The 7,427-nt window shown below is 46.8% G+C and overlaps 1 protein-coding gene across 2 annotated transcripts in view; it reads right to left on the bottom strand.

Annotated features, from left to right (window-relative positions):
• The window catches only part of TMEM45B (transmembrane protein 45B), a 28,426-nt gene extending 26,205 nt beyond the window's left edge, over positions 1–2,221 (bottom strand). For both annotated transcript variants that reach the window (XR_005723653.1, XM_040255863.1), the window contains exon 1: positions 2,060–2,221. The gene's annotated coding sequence lies outside the window, so the exon portion shown is untranslated. The remainder of the gene's footprint in view (positions 1–2,059) is intronic.
• Positions 2,222–7,427: the final 5,206 nt, after the last annotated feature.

Here is a 7,427-nt window from a genome sequence, read left to right as displayed (position 1 = left end):
TTCTCTCTGTCGTGTACCTTGAAACCCATTTTATTTTTATGTAGGTGAACAGACAAGAGAAATAAAAACGGCTAAAATTGAAATCATCTATGTTTCTAACCCCAGGGGAGAAGGCTGGCTGGGTTCAAACAAAAGGTGGGAGTTACATCACTTATCTTTGGCTAATAATTGTCCATATTCAATATTGCATAGTATTGTGAATAATCTAGATATTGCTGTAAAACCTGTCTATAGAAACAAGTGTAGACTGGAGATTTGTCTACAGATATAGCCATTAGCTGACGACACAGCAGTCTGTTCTCTTACAATCATAAACGGCTTTGCAATAACAGGAACTTTGGTTATGGGAGTGGCTCTATGTACAGGAAAATTGCCTTTATCCATTTTCAATGAGCAGATGCATTTGAGGGAAAGAGATAATCTTTTGATAACAACCTACATAGGTAACATCTGTACTTTGACCAATTGAGCATGGCAGCCAACGTTACCTTGAAGCTGGTGGTGAGATAAGAAAGCGGAAGTTTTCTTTCTTTTTATCCCCCTTTTCCCTCAGCCCTGGCCAAATCCCAACAGTTTTGAAATACCCTGTGCTACGATTAAGGAAGACACATTACCAAGGATATATTGGCGGTATACTTTAAATAAAAGTTACTGGTGAAATTCAGTAACTTCACCTAGCCCATCATAACCAACATCCCCCAGCAGGGGCAGGGAGGAACCCATAGAATGTAAGGAAAATTGCAGAGCGTGAGATAAGCAAGTCAGGGTGATTCTGTTTCCACTGTGCATGGAAGAAGTGAGAGGCAATCCAAGGTCTTTGAAAAGGAAATCGAATGCTTGCCCCCTGTAGGACCAGAACAGATAAATGCATAACCAGAAACCACACCTTTTTTCCTCAGCCTTTGTTAGGTACCGTCCCCCTGTAAAATTAAGGAGCCGTATGCAACAGAGCCCTCATATTAATCCCCCATCTTTCCCAGAGACTCTGGAACAGAGGGTAACTACATCATATCAAGCAGACAAGTTCTCAGTCACGAAGAGCAGGTGTTGGCCCCATAGCTCACAGTCTAGTATTTTTCTCCCCAATGGTGTTCAACGTGGAGCAAACCCCAGACTGTATTGAATGTGCTGCACATCGGGTTAAAAACAGGACACATTTCCTTTAACCATAAGCTACATCACCTATTAAAGTGAATGTAAAAATACAGGTAAAATCCATTTGTTACTTTATGAGCCAAGCAGAGCCATGGGTGGGGCGACCGTGCCAAGGGTCAGGGATGCGGGAAAAATAGCAGTCGCAGAGGGCCATGGTGGAAGAGAACATGAAGAAAGGGGTCATTTCTGCTACTTTTAGACAGGCGCCTGGCTAAAATTTTTAAATGATTTCTTTCAGAAAGTGGCTGGTTTCCCCGTTGCTGCAATACAAACCCTTCTCACGTCTAGGGTTAGCTCCTGTCTCCAGGGGCTCTCCCTCTGGATCCAGACAGGAACACCTAAACTTCTCCAAGCACCGCTAACCTTCACCCACTGCCCCTCACATCTCTTGGCCCACTAGCCTCTTCGTCGAAGCTAAATAATGGCTCTGGGGACAGTATCTGTCAATCGCCTCTTGCTGTTAACCTCCAGGGTTCCTGGCCTAAGGGAAGATGTGGTCGGCGCCCCCGGGGTGTGGCACTGCCCAGTGAGGGTCGCGGTGGTTGCGCCATGAGCCCCGAGTCTCCAGGCGGGACGGCAGCCGTCCCTGCCGGAGTTTCCGATCCTGGGGCGGAACGGAGTCTGAGGCTTCACACTTGGAAGCTCGTCTCCTTGGGCGACACGGTTGCCCCGCCAGGCTGGAGACGCAGCAATATTCATCCCAGGCAGCCCGCGATCGGACATAGATTCGGGGCGAGGTGGGAGCCCCCACGTGCGCCATCGGCCAGCCACGAGGGGGCCCCGGGTCAGCTTTCCATCCCTGGGCCTCTAGCGCCTCCCTGTCCTCTCGAGTCGCCCGACTCCCCTGACCGAGCCCCCTCCCTTGGCCGCGCTCCGAGCCCTTTGCCCGCAGCCAGCGTCTCACCTGCGCCAAGCGCCTCCGGGCCGTCGGTCCGATGCCTTGTTGGGTGCAGAGTGCAGCCGCCACCCAGCAGGTTTGACGGGCCCTCCCTCTCAGCCAGGCCGCCACCAACCGGCCCTCCCCGTCCCCGCTCCACCTCCCGCACCTGCCCGGGTGCTGGGCCTCCCGTCTCAAAGCCCGCGCTGGTCTCCACGCCCCTGACCTCCCCGCCCGGTTTTCCCCAGACTCCAGACACTCCCTAAGGCGTGTGCTGCCACAGGGGCCGGCCCCGGTCACCTATGGCTGGCTGTGACTAACCTTGACCTCCTATGATGCAAAGCAATTAGAGAGCCTGTGAGGAGACAGCGCAGGCTGGTGCAAGGAACACTGTTTACCAAGTCAAGCAAACAGGGTGAACAAGCCAGCTAACTGCTGAGGGGGCATGCTCCACGGGCTCCAATGTGCTGTCCTGGACCAGTTTTCTGGCTGAAGCTTGGTGTTATATTCATTCATTCACTCCACTATTCTGCCAACATATCTGCTTACTTAGTTCAGTTCAGTCACTCGGTTGTGTCCGACTCTGCGGCCCCACGAACTGCAGCACGTCAGGCCTCTCTGTCCATCACCAACTCCCGGAGTTCACTCAAACTCACGTCCATCGAGTCACTGATGCCATCCAGCCATCTCATCCTCTGTCGTCCCCTTCTCCGCCTGCCCCCAATCCCTCCCAGCATCAGAGTCTTTTCCAATGAGTCAACTCTTCACATGAGGTGGTCAAAGTACTGGAGTTTCAGCTTTAGCATCATTCCTTCCAAAGAAATCCCAGGGCTGATCTCCTTCAGAATGGACTGGTTGGATGTCCTTGCAGTCCAAGGGACTCTCAAGAGTCTTCTCCAACACCACAGTTCAAAAGCATCAATTCTTCGGTGCTCAGCTTTCTTCACAGTCCAACTCTCACATCCATACATGACCACCGGAAAAACCATAGCCTTGACTAGAACTGTGGTGTTGGAGAAGACTCTTGAGAGTCCCTTGGACTGCAAGGAGATCCAACCAGTCCATCCTAAAGGAAACCAGTCCTGGGTGTTCATTGGAAGGACTGATGCTGAAGCTGAAACTCCAGTACTTTGGCCACCTCATGTGAAGAGTTGACTCATTGGAAAAGACTCTGATGCTGGGAGGGATTAGGGGCAGGAGGAGAAGGGGACGACCGAGGATGAGATGGCTGGATGGCATCAGTGACTCGATGGACGTGAGTCTGAGTGAACTCCGGGAGATGGTGATGAACAGGGAGGCCTGGCGTGCTGCGATTCATGGGGTCTCAAAGAGTTGTACACGACTGAGGACTGAACTGAACTGAACTGACTAGATGGATCTTTGCTGGCAAAGTAATGTCTCTGCTTTTCAACATGCTATCTAGGTTGGTCATAACTTTCCTTCCAAGGAGTAAGCGTCTTTTAATTTCATGGCTGCAGTCACCATCTGCAGTGATTTTGGAGCCCCAAAAATAAAGTCTGACACTGTTTCCACTGTTTCCCCATCTATTTCCCATGAAGTGATGGGACCAGATGCCATGATCTTCGTTTTCTGAATGTTGAGCTTTAAGCCAAGTTTTTCACTCTCCACTTTCACTTTCATCAAGAGGCTTTTTAGTTCCTCTTCACTTTCTGCCATAAGGGTGGTGTTTTTTCATCTGCATATCTGAGGTTATTGAAATTTCTCCCAGCAATCTTGATTCCAGCTTGTGCTTCCTCCAGCCCAGTGTTTCTCATGATGTACTCTGCATATAAGTTAAATAAGCAGGGTGACAATATACAGCCTTGACGTACTCCTTTTCCTATTTGGAACCAGTCTATTGTTCCATGTCCAGTTCTAACTGTTGCTTCCTGACCTGCATATGGGTTTCTCAAGAGGCAGGTCAGGTAGTCTGGTATTCCTCTCTCTTTCAGAATTTTCCACAATTTATTGTGATCCACACAGTCAAAGGCTTTGGCATAGTCAATAAAGCAGAAATAGATGTTTTTCTGGAACTCTCTTGCTTTTTCCATGATCCAGCAGATGTTGGCAATTTGATCTCTGGTTCCTCTGCCTTTTCTAAAACCAGCTTGAACATCTGGAAGTTCACGGTTCACGTATTGCTGAAGCCTGGCTTGGAGAATTTTGAGCATTACTTTACTAGTGTGTGAGATGAGTGCAATTATGCGGTAGTTTGAGCATTCTTTGGCATTGTCTTTCTTCGGGATTGGAATGAAAACTGACCTTTTGCAGTCCTGTGGCCACTGCTGAGTTTTCCAAATTTGCTGGCATATTGAGTGCAGCACTTTCACAGCATCATCTTTCAGGATTTGAAATAGCTCAACTGGAATTCCATCACCTCCACTAGCTTTGTTCGTAGTGATGCTTTCTAAGGCCCACTTGACTTCACATTCCAGGATGTCTGGCTCTAGGTGAGTGATCACACCATCATGATTATCTTGGTCATGAAGATGGCAGTGGCCGGGAGGAGCTACCCCACATCCAAGGTCAGGGGTGGCAGCCGAGAGTGCCAGGCTGCGACAGTGCAGGAGCGGCTGAGAGGAGCTACCCCATGTCCGAGGCCAGGGGCAGCGGCCGGGAGGAGCAACCCCACATCCAAGGAGTGGTGGCTGCAGAGGTGCAGGAGGGCCTAGAAGAGCTATCCCACGTTCAAGGTCAGGAAGGGCGGCGGTGAGGAGATACCCCTCATCTAGGGTAAGCAGCAGCAGCTGCATCTTGCTGGAGCAGCCGTGAAGAGATACCCCACGTCCAAGGTAAGAGAAACCCAAGTAAGACAGTAGGTGTTGCAAGAGGGCATCAGAGGGCAGATACACTGAAACCATAATCACAGAAAACTAGTCAATCTAATCACACTAGGACCACAGCCTTGTCTAACTCAATGAAACTAAGCCATGCCCATGGGGCCACCCAAGACGAGCAGGTCGTGGTGGAGAGGTTTGACAGAATGTGGTCCACTAGAAAAGGGAATGGCAAACCACTTCAGTATTCTTGCCTTGAGAACCCCATGAACAGTATAATCTGCCTACTAGGTAGACGAAGTTCTAAGTTCTGGAGACGCTGCTGCAGAGGAGTTCAAGTCCCAGGCTTTGAAGGAACTGCTTCCAGGAGGGAACACACATCTGTCTGTGTAGTGTCTTGCGATCTCTATGCCCTCATCTCTAAGTTAAAGTGTTGGCCTATTGCATTTATTCCCACCCCATCTGTTGTTCATCCCCTGTGGAAGTTAAAATAATGCAAGAGCCATAGCTATATTTCAGACCCACCAATCAGAACCTGGGAGAGGAGTGTGGACAGATGCTCCTGGCAAAAGCTTCTCAGAGGCCACAGGAAGTCGGGGCTGAGACCCAAAACTCCACATGGCTTCCAGCTCATTTCATTGTTGCAGGTGCTGGAAACCAGGAAGGGTTCACAGAAGAAATACTGTATTTAGGTTTTGGAGTGAGACAAAGGGTATACTCTGGGCTTGCCAGGTGGGTCAGTGGTAAAGAACCTGCCTGACAATGTAAGAGAGGTGGCTTCAATCTCCAGTTGGGAAGACCCCCTGGAGAAGGAAATGGCAACACACTCCAGGATTCTTGCCTGGGAAATCCCATGGACAGAGGATCCTGGTGGGCTACAGTCCATGGGGTCACAAAGAGTTGGACACAACTGAACGACTGAAAGGGCATACTCTAGCAGGGTGGAAAGGGGACAGGGTCCCAAGTGCAGCTTCTTTTGATCACATAGTTTTTCTCTGAAGTCAAAGGAAGGACCTGACCAAAATTTTCCTCTATAAACAGATGATGCCAGAGGCAGTGCTGTCAGTTAAGAGACTAATGGAGATGAAGAGTGTGCCAGAGCCAGAGGCTGGAGAGCACCTTTTCAATTTCCCGTCAGCGTGGGAATTGATTTACCGTTAGAGCTCATCCTGACACTTGCTCACACCCATTGTTTCTGAAATGAGTGGTAAGGTGGAGTCCAGTTACCCTGGGAAACTTGATCCCTCTTTCTAGACCTCTTCTGTGATCAGGCTTTTACTTCAGTAATGGTTTCGTTTCCTCTAAGGCTATGTTGATGAAACAAATATTTAATGTCTTGGCTGTAGTCCCAGTGGCGGTAGAGATGCTTCTCAACATTGAAAACCCGGAACTAAGAAAATGACCTCTGCCTCAAATGATAATATCCAGGTGCCAGGACAAACCAGTTTTTACAAAACAAGTTTGACTGATTTTAACTTGATCCGTGGAAATAGTATAAATAAAATAGCTTAAACAGTTAACAGAAGATAAATTACTAATATATCAACAACTATAAATTAATATAATAAGAGCAGCTAACAATTATTATAAAACTCTTTTAATATAAAAATGGAACATTCCCCTTAGCACTGCCTTTATAGTGTCCCACAGGTTTTGGGTTGTTGTGTTTTCATTTTCATTCGTTTCTATCCATAATTTGATTTCTTTTTTGATTTCTTCTGTGATTTGTTGGTTATTCAGAAGCGTGTTGTTCAGCCTCCATATGTTAGATTTTTAATAGTTTTTCTCCTGTAATTGAGATCTAATCTTCTGCATTATGGTCAGAAAAGATGGATGGAATGATTTCAGTTTTTTTGAATTTATCAAGGCTAGATTTATGGCCCAGGATGTGATCTATCCTGGAGAAGGTTCTGTGAGCACTTGAAAAAAAGGTGAAATTCACTGTTTTGGTGAAATATCCTGTAGATATCAATTAGGTCTAACTGGTCTATTGTATCATTTAAAGTTTGTGTTTCTTTGTTAATTTTCTGTTTAGTTGATCTATCCATAAGTCAAATAAATAACCTAACTCTACATCTAAAGCAACTAGAAAAGGAAGAAATGGAGAACACCAGGGTTTGTAGAAGGAAAGAAATCTTAAAAATTAGGGCAGAAATAAATGCAAAAGAAACAAAAGAGACTATAGCAAAACTCAACAAAGCCAAAAGCTGGTTCTTTGAAAGGATAAATAAAATTGACAAACCATTAGCCAGACTCATCAAGAAACAAAGGGAGAAAAATCAAATCAGTAAAATTAGAAATGAAAATGGAGAGATCACAACAGACAACAGAGAAATACAAAGGATAAGAGACTACTATCAGCAATTATATGCCAATAAAATGGACAACGTGGAAGAAATGGACAAATTCTTAGAAAAGTACAGCTTTCCAAAACTGAACCAGGAAGAAATAGAAAATCTTAACAGACCCATCACAAGCACGGAAATTGAAACTGTAATCAGAAATCTTCCAGCAAACAAAAGCCCAGGTCCAGACGCCTTCACAGCTGAATTCTACCAAAAATTTAGAGGAGAGCTAACACCGATCCTACTCAAACTCTTCCAGAAAATTGCAGAGGA

This window comes from Oryx dammah, unplaced genomic scaffold (genome assembly GCF_014754425.2).
Source record: "Oryx dammah isolate SB20612 unplaced genomic scaffold, SCBI_Odam_1.1 HiC_scaffold_15, whole genome shotgun sequence".
In the NCBI taxonomy this organism is placed as follows: Eukaryota; Metazoa; Chordata; class Mammalia; order Artiodactyla; family Bovidae; genus Oryx; species Oryx dammah.
This window is presented reverse-complemented; position numbering and strand designations above follow the sequence as displayed.